At 38.4% G+C, this 18,139-nt stretch overlaps 1 protein-coding gene across 6 annotated transcripts in view; it reads right to left on the bottom strand.

The window, feature by feature from the left end:
• The window catches only part of KDM4C (lysine demethylase 4C), a 343,287-nt gene that overhangs the window by 79,472 nt on the left and 245,676 nt on the right, over positions 1-18,139 (bottom strand). The gene's annotated exons all lie outside the window — the stretch shown is intronic.

Below are 18,139 nucleotides of genomic sequence, written 5' to 3'. Positions count from 1 at the left end.
TCTGAGTTATATGCCTAAATGCACACTGGTCAGAACCCATCACTATGTATCAACTGACATCACTTGGGTACTCCTGTAATTTTGCCAAAAGTGGAAAAAAATCAAAAAACAAAAAAAAGGAACCACCTAAGTTGCAACAAAAAGTCTTGTTATCCAGCTATTCCATTCATTCCCTTTTCCAGCTCTGCTAGAACCAATATTTTGCATCAGTTCGCCACTGGGCATGCCAGAGGTCTTCCAGCATAGGGCAGAGTACAATGGTGCGCTCAGAGATGCATCGCTACCAAAGATAGATGACAGAAAACCAACTGTGAAAGAGAGGGGACAGGAGATCCTGCAGACTGCAGGCCAGCTCTCAGGCAGATCAGCTTTAGGAAAAAGTATTTTTGGGAGCTGGGATATAGAAAAGAACTGTCCTCGTAACTGACTTTATACAGGATACATGGTGTGTGTTTATCAGTTGGAAGACCCCAGCCAGATGATCCTGCATGCATAGTCCCTGATCCCGGGAATCTGCTGGTAACCCTGCAGCAGTTATCTGAGGAGAAAAACAAAGGCCAGAGAATACACTCAAGGCAATCCAGAGAGGATCAAAGGCTGAACAGGGTGGTGGCCAGCACAGCACTTACCTAGGGGCAGCAGATGGACTGGAACTGAGAAAGAGGGTGGGTGTCTGTCTATAGCAAGCCTATTCTAACGTGGACTCACCTATTTCTCGCAAGCCTCACTTTACTATAAAAGATCCCATTGAGAAACACAGCACAAAGTATGGATAATTATTTCCCTCTGTGACAGACGGCATATTTACTCAATAGAGTAATAATTAGTCTGATATCAGTGTTGCAACAATCAATGTATATAAGAGAACACACAGCCGAAATTCTGTCTGACTTAACTAAGAAATTCATAATTAGAGCCAGTGGAGTTATAAAATACAGAAATATCTACCAACTTTAGATAATATCAAAAACATTCCTGCTTGCTTTAGGATTCAAATATGCTAGAAAAGAATAACTTTTTTTTTTTTTGAGACAGGGTCTGGCTCTATCACCCAAGCTGGTGTGCAGTGGCGTGATCTCGGCTCACTGCAAGCTCCACCCTCCAGGTTCAAGCAATTCTTCTGTCTCAGCCTCCCGAGTAGCTGGGATTACAGGTGCCGTGCCACCACGTCTGGCTAATTTTTTTGCATTTTTAGTAAAGATAGGGTTTTGCCATGTTGGCCAGGCTGGTCTCAAACTCCCGACTTCAGATGATCTGCCAGCCTCGGCCTCCCAAAGTGCTGGAATTACAGGCATGAGCCACTGCACCCAGCCCAAGAATAACTTTTTAAAATGAAAAATAAAAAAGAAAATGGGAAAAAAAAAATCTAAGTTCCTCTGAGACTGCATGCTCCATTCACTTCAGGAGGGGTTAAGGCATAAGCCCAGTGGGAGCTCCATTCTCTATAACCGCTAAGATTATCCCACCATGTAGTCTGACAAGATAAACACAACCACAGGAAAAAAAAAAAAAATTAAAATATAAAACAACCCTCCTACTCCTATTAGCAGGGAAGGAGTGGCAGGAACCATAAACCTAAACACCAGCCTTCCTCTTGCAGGTTTCAATATGATGCCATCCTCAAGCAAAATTAAATGTCATCCTAGACTGGAGCTGCTCCAGGGTCAGCCTTCATGACCCCATATTTTACAGTGTAAAAGTCAGGTTAACCAACGGACCAGAAAAAGCCCGTTTTCTCCCTCTTTGTTGTTTCTCTTAGTTCTCTCTAAACAATTAGATTTTATTAGAAACAGCCTGCGGCACAGCACACTGACTCTTCGAAACAAAGAAAAAGAAAAAGGAAGAAAAATCTTAAAATGGGAATTTTGCAACTTTTTATTTTTTTTTTTTGAGACGGAGTTTCGCTCTTGTTACCCAGGCTGGAGTGCAATGGCGCGATCTTGGCTCACTGCAACCTCCGCCTACTGGGTTCAAGCAATTCTCCTGCCTCAACCTCCCAAGTAGCTGGGACTAAAGGTGCGCACCACCATGCCCAGCTAATTTTTGTATTTTTAGTAGAGACGGGGCTTCACCATGTTGACCAGGATGGTCTCGATCTTTTGACCTCATGATCCACCCGCCTCAGCCTCCCAAAGTGCTGAGATTATAGGCGTGAGCCACCGTGCCCCACCTGCAACTTAAAAAAATCATTTGTTTTAGAGCTGAAGAAATTGAGGTCTGAAGAAGGTAAATGTTTGCTTACTGCCACACAACAATGGCCCTGAGCAGAAGATGCCTCTTCAAAAGCCAGCGTGCTCATCCTCTGCCGCAGGGCTCCGGGCCCCCTCCTGATTTTACTCCTCCTTGTTCCTCTGGCCTTCTCTCAGTACTCTGCTGTGAGAGCGCCCTCCCACCTCAGGGTCCTTGATACACCCTTCCTTTACCTGGATAACTGCTCTCCTACCCTTACCTTCATCTTGGCCACACCTACTGATCTTTGAATTCTTAAATGTCATTCCTTCAGAGCCATCCATTCTTGACCCTCCAAATTAGGTCAGCCCCCTATAGGCACTCTCATGGCACTACATTTCTTCATAACTAATCATTTGTTTAATGTATCTCTCTCCATAGACCTGTGAGGCCCAAGAACACTTGAACCTGTTTGTTCTTGTTCATCTTTATAAGGAACTGTTCAGGAACTGGAACATGGTAAGTGCCCATTCAGTATCTGTAGATAAACTTAATGAGAATAATAAACTACATGTCAGATATTGCTTTGAGGGTATTACATATTCCATTCATTGAATCCCCAACCTAAACTCTGTGAGGCTGGTAATAGTATTATTACTGTGTTACGGATGAAGAAACTGAGGCACAGCGCATTTCAAAAACTACACTAAGATCATACAGCTCCTAAATGGAAGGATTGTTTAAAATATATACATTGTAGCAGTGGGAATCATCGATGGTAGCAGCCTTATGAATAGTCATGCAGACCTATACAAGGCAATAATCAATGCTTTGAAAGCTCTTAAGGAGAAAGCCTATTAATATAATGGGCCCTATTCTAGGGCACTATGTGGGCATTTTCTAAAAGCACTTCATAACATACTATCGTTCATGTTCCAGTAACAATCATCTCTAACACCACAGTGGCTAACAAAACGTTTGTCTTGCTCATGGTGAATGCTGGTTGTGGCTCTGCTCCAGGTCTTGTTTAAGCTAGGACCTAGGCTGAGAGAGCAGCCCCTGTATGAACTATACCATTCTCACAAATGGAAAAGCAAGAGAGATGGTGACACCATGTAGTGGCTCCTAAAGATTCAGCTCAGTAGTGGCACAGGTCATCAACACTCGTGTTAAGTCAGCAGCCCAGAGCTCATGATCTTTTCTTCCGAAGTTCCCCAGCATGGTTAGAAGCAGGAAACTAATGCCATTAAATTCCTTATTTTCACTAAAATGTTCTAAAGCAGCAACACTAGGTTACTCAGAGCCTTGACTTCCCTCAGCATTTGATTACAAGTTTCCAAAGATGATAATTTGAGTAACTCTGCCACTACACACTATAATTCTCCATAGCTCTTTTAATCCTCTCTCTACATAATGTTTTTACTCATACAATCTTTGCCCAACTGAAAAACCCCTGTTGAGGAATTCAACCCAAATTCACATAGAGTTACAGTGGACAGAACCTCTTCTATCTTACCTTTGAAAGAGGTGATGACAGGGAAGGGACAGAATCTATCCAACAAATGTCATGCACAAAGGCAGACTCATGTGCTACATATGACATTTCAGTCAATGACAAATGGCATATCCCATGGTGGTGCCATAAGATTATAATGCCAATATTTTGGCTGTATCTTTTCTATGTTTAGATATACAAATACTTACCATTGTGCGACAACTGCCTACCATACTCAGTACAACAGCATGCTATGCAGGTTTGTAGCCTAGGAGTAATCGGCTATACCATACAGCCTAGGTGTGTATTAGTCTATGCCATCAGGGTGTGCACAGGCACACTCTATGATGTTTGCACACAGACAAAACTGCCTAATGATGCACTTCTCAGAATGCATCCCCATTGTTAAGCAATGCACACTGAATATATCTAATCCAAAGGTCCAAAGTCCAAAATGTCCCAAAGTTTGAAACTTTCTAAGTGCCAACAAAACACTCAGAGGAAATGCTCATTGGAGCACTTCAGATCTTGGATTTACAGACTACGAACAATCAACCGATAAGTATATAATGCAAGTATTACAAAATCCAAAATCTGAAACATTTCTGGTGCCAATAATTTTGGATAAGGGATACTCAACCTCAATGTGTATATGGGTATATGTGTGTGACTCGAAATTCTGACTCAGAATGGGGAGGAAATGTTCCTAAACTGTTGAGTATATCCAGGCTTATGAACACAGAGAACTCTACTTATTAGATAAATAATTAAAAACTGCAAGCACTTCATAAAAGTAGATAATAGGAAAACTGCAGGTCCATCCCTGCTGGAGGCTGAACCACAAACAATGGCTCTTAATGTCAATAATAAACAAAGAAAAAGTCCTCAATGTTTGGTACTGTATTTTATCATTTCTCCTAAATCTGACAATTTCCTTTTTTTTTTTTTTTTTTGCATACAACTGGATCATTAATTCTACTGAACAAAACACAGAAGTTCCTTTTGTCAGCTCTGCATTTTGCTACTGCAAATGCTTGACAAAATTGCCTGCTTCGTTGTTTATTCCCTGGAGATCTTCCGGCCCTCAAGGAAGCAGCTCTAAAGCAGTGTGGGATCTAGAGCCAAGCGAGACAGAGCAGTAGGTTTGAGATGGTGTCAAGTCAGCCGATAAATGCCAGCTGAGGGAGCAAAGAAAGACTCTAGAAGGAAAAGGACTGCCTGCAGACCCATGAAGGCAACTTGGAACTCATAACAGGATGCAATCAGAGCTCTGTATCTGCATATGGCTACTCAAAAAGCCATATCCCTTCCACCATTAGCCCTGGTGAGGATCCAAACTGAAAGGCTCTAGAAGATCCAGTGATGGTTTATGGCATCATTCTTAATGGGGTTCCTTCACCCCTAGTGTCTTATCTTGGTCACAGTATTAGTAACAATGCCTGCTTGGGCTCTCTATATAACTCCCACTGAATCCTAGTTGCTAAAAATTCTGAAATGAAACTCAGGTGGATCACACATTATTCCTAATGGGCCTTTTGGTCTGAGTCTCTCTGTACCATTCTGGTGGACCAAAGTAAAAAAACCTTCTAATGCCCATTCCAGGATGATTCAGTCATAATTTAAGCCTTTCCCGAGTATGAACTCAGGCCCCATGTCAGCCTCTGGTGACACAAACAAGTCAGAGTCCCTACCCTGGAGGCATGGCAGAATCTCTAGAGAAGTTGGTTTCAGAAGGATTTATTTGATGACTTTGTTCTCAGAGCCACCAAGATGCTTTCACAGTGTCAAAGGCCAGGCTAAGTGGAAGATATCTGCTATCTAGGTATCAACCATCAAAACAACTTTCTAAAAAATCTCTGTTAGCTGGCAATTAGCTCTCTAGGTTCCTGCTCTGATTTCTAAAGGAGCACAAGAGACGTATAATGTTCATCCTGTCCCTTGCATTTCGGAGGTAATATATGCCTTTCCGTACCAGCACCTGGTCTACCTTCTACTATTAGCCCCTCTGAACTCTTCTCTCAGGCTTTAGACACAGGCTTCGCAAACAGTGAAATTCCAAGGATTCCTTTCATCAACAAGAACATTTCCTCCTGCAGTGTCATTATTCTACTTCCAGATTTCCCCATTATCCCCATAGACTCTGGGCTCATGAGGTGTTTAAAGTTTCTCCACAGAAATGCCAGGTGTGATTCTGGCATTTATGGTTGCCAAGATCTTCAAAGTAGAATGCCAGGAACACACTACTGAAGACACTTTCAGTTAATGGGTCAGTACTACCTGTGACATCAGATGATTTTTATTTATTCAACTGGAGGACAATAGCACAGGGTTCTTGCCGCTGTTCCTCACTTGCAGTGAGTTGGGTATGCTGGATGGGGCACCAGTAGGATTACTTCCTTAAAGTTATTTAAAGCTCTGTGCACTCCAGTCTTGCCAAATCATAAAATTAGAAAACTGCATTCAGTCAGACTAAACTCTTCCCTTAGTGCTTTAGGCACCTAGTTATTCTTCAATTTCTTTCCCACAAACACATGGCCCAGGTCCCGAAGTCCACCCCATATCTGTGTATCTCCCTGGCACATAAAAGAGATTCAGGGAAGCAGATGGAACGATAAAACTTCAGGTTTACTGGCAGCATTAAGTGAAGTAATCCCCCTACACATATACTTTTCTTACAGGAAGATCAGTTACTCAACCTTTCCATTCACCTGCCTCTACAAATATTTTAAGAGGGTAATTTGGAAGACTTACAATAGCAAAAGTTGTTCATTAGTCTCTGTCATGTGCCTTGGGTTTGTCCACACAATTAGCTCATTTACACAAGTGAATCACTAAGGGCCTGTTCATTAATCAGGTCAACCAAGATCCATTTAAACTACTTGCTAAGATCTCTCTTTTATATACTAGTGGTCAGTGAATGTTTTTGCTTACAATTCCCCAAAAGAATTCTGGAAGACTACATCTCTCCTTGAATGTTAAAGTTGAGATTTATGGAGTTGTACTGTTTTTAACTTTAAGGTGAAATAGATGCAAAAGGATATTATTTCCCAGCATAGAATTCCAGGATATAATTATATGTGTGCTTTATATATATTTTTTTTTGTCAAACTTTGAGACAACAGATTCAGCCCAATTTACGTGAAGTGTCTGCCCCACATATAAAACCCAATAGACAAAGGCAGTCCTCATTATCAAAGCAATCTGCCAAAACAGACATATTTTTTATCAGAAAAAGTTGAATTCATTTTTCAATTCAAATAAATGTATTAATATACATTCCCATATCAAGCATTTCACTTCTGAATTCTAAGGGAAATAATCAACAGTGAACAAAAAGATAGTCCCAACTATACAATGGCTTAAACACAATAGAACTTCATTTCTTGCTCAAATAACAGTACTGGGCTGGCAAGTAGTTCAGTGAGGTAGCTCTCCTCCATAGCCATTTAGGGGCCTAAGCTGACAAACTGTTGTGATCTCAACATTTGGGCTCTAGGGTGTCTTTGCAGGTCAACTCATTCCAGAAAAAAGGAAGGAGGAGAACACATGGAGGTTATTTAGGAGCCGAACCTGAGAATAATATATTTCACTTCTGCTCCCATATCTGTGGCTCTGCTCCTACCAGTAAGGAAGGCTGGGTACTGTGGACTAGCTGTGGACCAAGAAGACACTGTGGGCTTGAGGGAGCACCTAGTGAATAAGGTACATTTTGCAATAAATGCATGGCCTAGATGAAGTGCCATATTTTTCAGGATTTATTACCTAATCCATCTCTACTTTGCTCTTTTGAGACTTGCCCTCAAAGCCTATACCTTTATCTGTTGACCTGGGAGTGGTGCATTTATTCTGTAAAGCAAAAGGAGTTGTGGGAAAGGAGAACCAGCAGCCCCTTCCAAGGTTTACTCTCAGGCAGATCAAGTTTGGGAAGGAGTACATGTTAAATGTTGAGGGCCTGAAAATTAATCCTCTGAGAAATATCACTGCATTATACTTCTTGGAAAGTCTTCATCTAACCCTGGAGTACACAGATCCTAGTTTAGGAATCCCTGTTATATAAAGTATTACAAAACATAGAGAATTACAGAATTCTAATATGCAGTTTCTAAGTGCCATTTACATAGGTGAAAATTGAGGTAAAGGGCAGTTTGTTCAAAGTCACTCTTAGGATGGGTGCAGTGGCTCATGCCTCTAATCCCAGCACTTTGGGAGGCTGAGGTGGGCAGATCATATGAGGCCAGGAGTTCAAGACCAGCCTGGCCAACATGGAGAACCCTGTCTCTACTAAAAATAAAAGATTAGTTGGGAGTGGTGATGCCGCCTGTAGTCCTAGCTAGCTGGGAGGTTGAAGTAGGAGAGTCACTTGAACGAGGAGGTAGAGGCTGCAGTGAGCCAAGACTGTGCTACCACATTCCAGCCTGGGTGACAGTGCGTCACTCTGTCTTAAAAACAAACAAAATTCACTCTTGTAGTAATTAATATGTATAATAGGGCTATTCTTTACTCCAACAAACTTATTTTGGCCTTTGGCACTAAAGAATATTTCTAGCTTTTTATTACATGTTGCATAGAAGAGTTAATACAGCAGTCCTGAAACTGCTATCCCTTGAAAATACTGCTTCCAAGGTTGGCCCTTGGCAGACATACAGGAACCTGAACTTCAGGAAGCTTCCCACCATTCATTGATAAGAACGGCTACTGTACCAAAACTATACTAACAATATGGTTTAAGCTGAATCTGTTAACTTGCTTTTCTTCTGGGAGTCTGGAATTTTGGCATATGCTACGCAGAGGGTGCCTATATGATCAGCCCTCAATAAAAACCTGGGCACTGATGAATGAGCAGATTTTGCTTTATATCCTTTCACTGCAATAAATCTTAGCTGTGAGTACAACTACACGCTGTATCCTGTGAATTCTACCAGTCAATCATCCAACCATGAGGTTGCTCTTGGACACCTCCTGTGTACATGTAAATGACATCTGACAATAAATTACACCTGACAGATAAGTACAGATTGGTTCCAGGATATTAAGAACACAGCAAATATAGAAATTTTAGTACAGTTGTATTTAAGTTATTGTTTTGGATATGAGACCACTAGAAAAGGATGAAGGTAATTTATATTCAAGTTAATTAAGCTATGGACCATTAAAATGCAAGACAATAATGGAAATCATATAAAATACAGATCTTGGGCTTGGCTAGCAAGTAAAACAGGGATTCTCTGATAATTACTACTAAAGATATCAGTAGAGAACCTTCCATGTTGAAGAGAACCATTAAGGAGAACATAAACACAGAATTGTGAACATTAATAAGAAAACCGTGTCCAACATTTTAAAGAAAGAAAAAGAAAAGAAAAGAAAACCCAGAGAGTCTGTGTTGAAGACAAAAAAAGGAAACCTAGGAACAATTTCTCTGCTACAAGCTGTGCCCATGTCCATCCTACTGGGGTCACTAAGCAAACTCATATATAAAAAACTAAGGTGTCTAACATTTTCTCTGATTTAATATTTTACTTTTCACCCCATTGATTTTACAAGCTATACAAAGCTTCCTACAGAAAAGCTGCAAATTAAACCATAGCATGTATAAATTATTCTTTTAAAAAAGCACCCAATATCCTGTCATCCAGAGACAACCACAGTATGGTGTATTTCTTGAGTCTCCTCCCAATGCATTAGAAAAGAAAAAAATTGTTGTGCAGCAGGAAGGCAGGATTCAGGCTGAGATAGAGAGTAGATTCTCTTAGAAATAAGCCTCTGGGCCTGTGATGTGCTGTAGAAAAATGGTACAACTTCTGAGACTCCTATTGCAATGCCTCCATGCTACAGAAGACAACCTCAGGATGTATCCAAATCATTAACCTGATGCACCTCGGAAAGCTTCTGATTCCAATGACAATTTTTGAGGCTGTAATAGACATGTTGGACTAAATCACAAAGGGAAAGGGAAACTCTAGGATACAAAAAGTACATTAATCAAAAGAAGTTGTTTTACCCAAATAGGAAGTCAACGAATGAAATTTAAAATAATTAAACACAAAGGTATGAGGATCAAGAGGAAAATGATGGGTACATAGGGGAAAGACCAGGGTTTGACTCAATCAGGAGCTCAGGTTATTGCAACCCCAACCTAAAGATGCTGGCTGCCCCCATCGAGAATGAGAAACAGCATCTCAAACAGTAGCAGAGGGGATGTAACTTTACTACTGAATTGAGGTTTTCATAGTGAGCCTTCATTGTTATTACTGTTGCTGCTGTTATTGTTGCTGTGTCTAGATTCCCAACCTTCCCTGAAAAAGACAATGTACTACAAATTTTAGAAGTCCAATACACCAGATTTTAATAAATTATCGTGAAAATAGCATGGGCTTTAGCATGAGACAAACTAATTCAATCCCAGCTCAGATACTTCCCCTATGTATTCATTGAATGAACTGTTGGCCATTTGTTTCCTTAAAATCGTCTCTAAGTTTCCAATAAAAATGGTTTGAAATTATGCTTAGCATAAAGTATCCCAAGAGGAAGATTTTGGGTTTTTTTCTTCTGTTGTTTTTGCTGTTGTTTTATTACAGAAGGATGTCCAAAACCGGGCCTGGCCAAGAAGTGACTGAAATACCAAATGTATACAGAAGTACGGAGGATCACAAGGATAACACATGTGATGGCACCAAGGACAGCAAAGCTCACATGCCATAAATGCTTATTCTATCCCATAAGCTCTTGTTGCTACTGTTCTTCTCTATGACTGAGGAAGAGGGAGGGTTGACTTACTTGAGAATAAACAAATTATCACACCCAAGATTTAAATTTTCACCCAAATAAAAATCCTCAGAAATGGATCAAGCCATTGCACTCCAGCCTGGGTGATAAGAGTCAAACTCTGTCTCAAAAAGAGAAAAAAAATCCTCAGAATCATTAAAGACTATGCCCAAGAGACGGAGTCTCCCTCTTTTCTTCACCAGCTTGTCCTTAGTGTTGCTGTAATAGAATACCTGAGACTGGGTAGTTTATAAAGAAAAGAGCTTTATTTAGCTCAAGATTCTGCTGGCTGGAAGGTTAAAGATTAGGCATTTGCATGCAGTAAGGGCCTCAGGCTACTTCAACTCACTGTGGAAAGCAGAAGCAGGGTGGAAGTGCAAAGAGATCACAGGGTGAGAGAGGATATGAGAGGGAAACTGAGAAACCAGACTCTTACAACACACTCTCCCAGGAGCTAACTTATTCCCTCAGTGAGAACTTACTCAGCCCATGCAAAAGGGTATTCATCCATTCATCCATTCATGAGGAATCCACCCTGGAGACTCAAATACCCCCACTAGGTCGCACTCCCCAACACTGCCACACTGGTAAAAAAATTTCAACATGAATTTTGGCAGAAACAAAACCAACCAGAGAAGATGAAATACGTCAGCTGAACTTCAAAACACAAAATCAAAAACAAACCATTAACTGAGCACAGACGGAAAGGATTATCAGTCATTTTACTACAAGTAAAGTGGTGTTATGCTCTGAGATCCATTCTGTGGGATGCTGACAAAACACCCAAGTGCAGAAATGCCTGGCTGACTGCATATCACGCTCACCATCACAGCTGGGATGCTTCCTGCTGGGATCCAACTGGGGAGAAAGTTGTTTCATATCCCTACTTTTGCTCAAAAAAGAGGGAACTCTGTTTATTGCTTTTCATATACAAACTAAGGAGTATATCATTCTCAAGGATGGAAATCATCCATTCACTGGGGATGGCAGAAGATCTTGTCAGACATTCTGAGACCTTTGTAAATTCCTAAATTCATGATGACCAAATAGAATACATTCCTTTTCATGTAAAATGTGTATTCAGATATACAGAAATAAAAAGGTTGTATCAGTGTGTCCATGCTGGATGGGCAGCTAGGCTCCCTCATTATCTTGGTAATGCCCTATACAGCAGCTACAAAAGGCTCAGCAAAATAATTAATTTCATGATCTAGTCATTTAGGGTTACTAGCAAGTAATTAAAACTGCAAATAGTATATAGGTAAATTGTTAAATGTGAATTTAATAAGATGTCTGGAATACTGCAAAAATATATGCATACCTTTATATTATAAAGACAGTCATGTGGACTTGATCAAGACTTGCTGCTAAAATAAAAAATAAAGCGCTCAAATATTATTTATATGTGACTTTCTAAACCAAAGTTTTCACTGTGATTTAAGAGTCAACAATAGATTACATAAAAACTGCTCAGCAATGCTGAGGCGGTGGCTCATGCCTGTAATCCCAGAGTTTGGGAGGCCAAGGTAGGTGGATCATTTGAGGTCAGGAGCTCAAGACCACCCTGGCCAACGTGGTGGAACCTCATCTCTACTAAAAAACACACAAAAAAATTACTCATGCATTTGGCACATGCCCATAATCCCAGCTACTTGAGAGGCTGAGGCAAGAGAATTGCTTGAACCCAAGAGGCAGCAGCTGCAGAGATCTGAGATTATACCACTATACTCTAGCCTAGGTGACAGAGTGAGACTCCATCTCCAAAAAAAAACAAAAAATGGTTCAGCACTTAAAAGATTCAGATGTTAGGAAATAAGCTCAATAATGACAACCTTTTTTCTCTCTAAAGTAAGATGTGCTACAATCTTTTATTTGAAGGCAAGATTCGTTTGCAGTTCTTTAGATAGCAAATTCCTGTCTAGAACTATCTTTTTTTTAAAGCTGTCAATGCTAAAATGTTGTTTCTGGTTAACAAAACCCATGTGCCCACATCACTGTGAGTTAGGGTTCTGAGACACCTGACACAAGTAGAGTTTATTAGATGATAGATTTATGTGTCTCTCTACACCTGTCTGAGGCTTTTACTGTCTCTGACATTCCAACTGTTTGTCAAAGTTTTCCAACAGATCTGACACCAGGCAAGACTGAACTACAATCTGACGGGCCCTGCAAGGCTAATGGCACCATGTGAGGATATTTTCAAACTTAATTTAAGAAAACTTCTCCCATTCACCTGCAGCCTGTATCTCCCAACGACGGAAATAATTCAGATATAGTTTTATCGCACTGCACACATTTAAAGTCCTCTGAAATGAACAGTAAAACAAACAAAAAATGGGTAGTATATCTGAACTGAGATAATCATTTTCATGGAAAACACTGGAAGCAATTAATTTCTGCATCTCTGTGTTAGTTTTCAGCCTCTGAGAAGATCAGGAAGCTACCATCACAAAGGTGGGTACAGCCTAGTGAAAGAGAACATGGGAGTTGGGTCACAAGTTCAGGATTTCTACAGCTCTTCAACTACTACCTACATAACATAATAAGAGTTGTCATCATTACTTCATGAGTAAATTATTGAAACCTATTCAGTGTCAACCATTGTGCTAACATCACATATATCTCATTTAATCTGCAATTAGAAAACTATTATAATGAAATAGCAGTAGAAACTAAAACTAGTCGCTAATTAATGATTTTGGCAGTAGGATTTTAGCTATGGAAATAGCTATCTTACATCAGAACACTCTGAATGAAGGAAGATCTATGCCAAAAGCATTCTAAGAAGAAGATTCCACCCCTCAAAGTCCCAGTTGTCCAGAAGGAAAGTAAACACTGAGCATGGGGTGAAACGTGGCGGTCATGGACTCTAGCTCTCAGTTCCCAAAACATTTCCCCTTCTCTGATCATTTACATTCTTTCCTCTTACTACCTCTACTATTTTTCTTCACCACTTTTTCCTTCTCCCTACATCACTGAGCTATCATTTGCATCAGTCATTTCCATAGTCAATCTAGTAAGTAACATTAAAAATATAGTTTCATTGATCATTATACAATGTATACATGTATGAAAATATCACATTGTACCCCATAAGTATGTGCAAATATTGTATATCAAATGTAAATGAAATTTTAAAAAATATATAAGGTTTTATATTTAATTTTCAAAGTGCAATGTAAATAACATATAGTTTAGTGTGTATACTTCTGTAAGTTTCCACGGAAGAATACAGTTGTGTACCTCCACCACAATAAAGATGTACAGCAGTACCATTGGCACAAAAATTCTTTGGGACTCTTTGTAGTCAGCCACTCTACCCATGCATAATGCCCAGCACTAATTTGTTTTCTTGTATGTTTTGCTTTTACAGAATGTAATAGAATTTAACGGTATGGAGCTTTTTGAGTCAGGCATTTTTTACTTAGGGTAATGAATCTAAGATTCATCCATAGTTGATGAAATCTGGAGTATGTTCCTTTTTAGTGCTGAGTAGCACTACATTGTATGAAGGTACCAAGTTTTGAGAATTCATTCCCCAGTTGAACAATACTGAGTTGCTTCCATTTTTTAGTGATTGTGATATGTGTGAACACGGATTTTCATTTCTCTTAAGTAAATCCTAGAAGTGGGATTGCTGGATGGTATGGAAAACTGTATGTTTAATTTAATAAGAAACTGTCAGGCTGTTTTCCAAGATGGCTATACCACTTTTGCACTACCACAAGCAATTTGCAAGAGTTTCAGTTGCTAAACATCAGCATCAGTACCTTACAATGTCAGCTATCTTGACATTGACTATTCCATTGATGGGTAGTGACATATCATTGTGGTTTTACTTACTTTACCTAACACATAATGACATAAAATATTTTGTCATGTGCTTATGTGCTATCTACGTATGTCCTCTAGTGAAGTGTAAGATAAAATTTTATACAATTTTGTATAAGGTTGTTTTATTGTTGAATGTCAATAGTTGTTTATATATCCTGGAGACAAGTTCCTCATCAAGTGTTTGTTGTGCAAAAATTCTGTCCCAGTCTGTGGCTCCTCAAACACTGCCTTTCAGAGGATACCAGGCGTGTTCAGGGTGGTTTGGCTATAGGCTCAAACAGTGTCTTTCAAAGAGCAGACATTTATTATTTTTATAAGGTTGAATTTTTCAGTTGTTTTAATGGGTCAAAATTTTGATCTAATTATCTAAGAAATCTCATAAGGCTTTTGTGACTAAAACCCATAATCACAATGATTTTCTTCTATATGTTTTACAGTTCCTGGTTTGACGTTTATGATCCAATTTCAGTTAATTTTTGTACACAGAATGAGTATGGATCAACATACAATTTTATGTATTTATTTTCCAGCATCACTTAAATACAAACTAATTGCCTTGGAACTTTTACTGAAAATCATATGACCATATATGTGTATGTCTAGTCCTGAAATCTCTATTACTTTCTATAGTTCTATATGTCTATCCCTTCACCATTAACTTGATAATTGTAGCTTTATAATAGGCACTGAAATCAGGAGTGAGATTCAACCAAGTTTGCTGTTCTTTTCCAAGTTATTTTGGCTTTCCCTTTACATATAAATTTTAGAATCTGATTATCATTTGCTATAGTAAATCCTGCTGGAAATTTCATTAGAATTACATTTAATCTACAGATCAATTTGGTGGAGAACTAATATTTTAACAACACTGCATCTTCCAATCAGGTGTAACTTTCAACTTATTTAGCTATTATTTGATTTCCTTTAGCGTTTTACAGTTTTCAACATAACAAATTTTGTATATATGCTTTCGTGTTATATTTTAAGTATTTCATTATTCTGGCATTAATGGAAATACATTTTTATTAACTTTCCAATTTTTCATTGCTAGCATATAGAAATACAATAAAAAAATTTTAACTTTGTACCCTGAAAACTTGACATATTCATTCATTGATTTTATTAGCTTTTTAATAGAATCTTTGGGACTTATGGAAATAATCATGTCTTCCTCCAATCATTAATACTCCAATTCATTTTTCTTGCCTTGTAGCACAAGTTAGGATTTGCATTCAGTATAAAGTTGAATAGGAGTGATGGGAACTGAATTCACTACCTTGTTCACAGTCATAAGGAGGAAAGAATTCAGTGTATCACCATTAAGCCTAACGTTCACGGTGGGTTTTCGTAAGTCTGCTTTACTAGAATGAGGAAGTTCTTTCTATGGATAGTTTGCTGTGAGTTTTTATTGGGAATCAATGTTGAATCTAGTTAAATGTTTTTTTCTCCAGTATATTAATCGCTTGGCTTTTCTTTACTCTGTTAATATAGCTAATTATACTGATTGATTTAAAAAACATTAAACCAGCCTTATGTTCTCAGGATAAACCCAATTAAGTTTTTACATACTGCTGATTCAGTTTGCTAATATTTTGTTGGGGATTTCTTGAAATGTATATTCATGATGAATATTAATCGGTAGTTTTCCTTTTTTATAATGTCTTTCCAAGGTTTGATTATCAGGGTTATGCTGGTCTCATGCAATGAATTGGGAGGTGTTCCCTTCACTTCTAATTTTTGGAAAGTGTTTAGGTAAAACTGCTGTAATTTCTTCCTTTAACATTTTACATCGTAATACTGAAATTTACAATATGCCAATGACAGCATCCGGGCCTAGAGTTTTAGTCTAGAAAGAATTTTATTTACAAATGCAACTCCATTGATAAAGAAAACACTATTTCTTACTTATCTATCTCTGATTGGGTGAGTTTTGATGTTTTGTTTCTTATAAGAAATTTGTCCATGTCACCTAAGTTCCCAAACTGTAGCAAATACTTGATCGTTTGATTTTGTAAGGTCTGTTTTTTGTTCCTTTTTCCACTTGTTCCGCCTGCTTTTGATTTAGCTAAATTTATTTTTATTTCATTTATCTCCACTAATGGATTGAATTTGTACCTCTGTTTTAAAAATATTCTTAGACACACTAGAGTTTATAATATCTGATCACAATCTATCTTCAAATAATATTATATCACTTCAAATCTGGTGTGAGAAACTTAATATATTCTCAATTAGTCCACCTAATGTCTCACATTGTAATTGTCATATATTTTATTTTTACATGTGCTATAAACCACAATATATTGCTACTATGTTGGCTTCACCTTCTCTTTACCCATTTCTGGAGTTACATTTCCTTGTGGAAACAATTACAACCATATTTCCATGTGATAAAACTACATAAAACTATATACACTTATTGTATCAATGTTAATTGATTGAGAGACATAACTTTACTGTCACAACTTCCTGTGAATCTGTAACTATTTCAAAATTTAAAGTTTTTTTGTTCCATTTTGTTTTGCTTTTAGAAACAGGATCTTCCTCTGCAGCCCACACTGGAGTGTAGTGGTGCGATCATGGCTCACTGTAACCTAGAGCTCCTAGGCCCAAGCAATCCTCCCACCTCAGCCTTCCAAAGCGCTGGGATTACAATTTTAGGCATGGCCCAAAATTTAAAGGTGGTTTAAAAAGTTAAATAAACATTTATAAACTTTTCTTGCAGTTAAATATTTGTAACGTTCTATGTATGTGAAAATGTGTTCCACGTGATAAGTTAACTTTAAAACAACCTTAATATCATTTATTTATAAAATATAGACTACGCATTCATTATTATGTTATTTTAACATCATTTCATTGTTGTAATGCTATTAGTAATGTAATATATCACAATAACAATAAGATTGTAATGTATCATAATAACAATAAGAAGAAACATTTATTGAGCACTTATGGCCAGGCACTGGAGGAGTACTCTATGCCAAATCTTATTTGAAACTCGGAACAATGCCTAAATGCGGTGATTCTGATTCTACAAATACTCTGCTGACAATGCAGAATGAGAAGAAAGGTTCAGATAGAAAGTAGAACATCATAGGCCAGGCGTGGTGGTTCACATCTCCCAGCACTTTGGGAGGTTGAGACAGGTGGATCATCTGAGGTCAGGAGTTTGAGACCAGCCTGGCCAACATGGTGAAACCCCATCTCTACTAAAAATATAAAAATTGGCTAGGTGTGGTGGCGGGCATATGTAATCCCAGCCTACTCAGGAGGATGAGGGAGGAGAATTGCTTGAAGCCAGGAGAAAGAGGTCGCAAAACTCAGTCTCAAAAAAAAAAAAAAAAAAAAAAAAAAAAGAAAGAAAGAAAGTAGGGCATCACAAACATGTATGAAATAGAGGAAAAGGAGCTGGCAAAGAAACCAAAACTGGTGGCCAAAGAGAAGGAACACAACATGGAGCTGTCAGGAAAATCAGGGACAGAGTTTCAAGGCAGACAGCATGTTCTGAAATAATTAGCATGTGACAGAGTTGAGACGTGAAGCCAGGTTGTCTGATTCCAAAGCTTATAACCGTTATTATTACATTCAAATGGTTTCACACTTTGCAGCAAACCTTACATCTGAGGAATCGTTGGCACTACCATTAGTAAAATTCAGGTGATTAAATACTTCACATAAAAGCTTCAAAATGCAGCCTGGAATACTTCTAAGTGAGGGAGATAAGCAAATGTATTTGAAATGCCATGATGCCAGTGGGTTTATGGTAAGACCAAAGGAGGAAAAATACAACTACCCTTAAGAAAAAGTTGATTATTTTTATAAAACAGTTTCACATATATGTGTCACAGTATCAGACATATATAGCATGCTATT

This window comes from Sapajus apella, unplaced genomic scaffold (assembly GCF_009761245.1).
Source record: "Sapajus apella isolate SASKATOON/1434 unplaced genomic scaffold, GSC_monkey_1.0 scaffold24, whole genome shotgun sequence".
In the NCBI taxonomy this organism is placed as follows: Eukaryota; Metazoa; Chordata; class Mammalia; order Primates; family Cebidae; genus Sapajus; species Sapajus apella.
The sequence above is the reverse complement of the archived record's forward strand: the minus strand, read 5'-3'. Positions and strand labels throughout refer to the sequence as shown.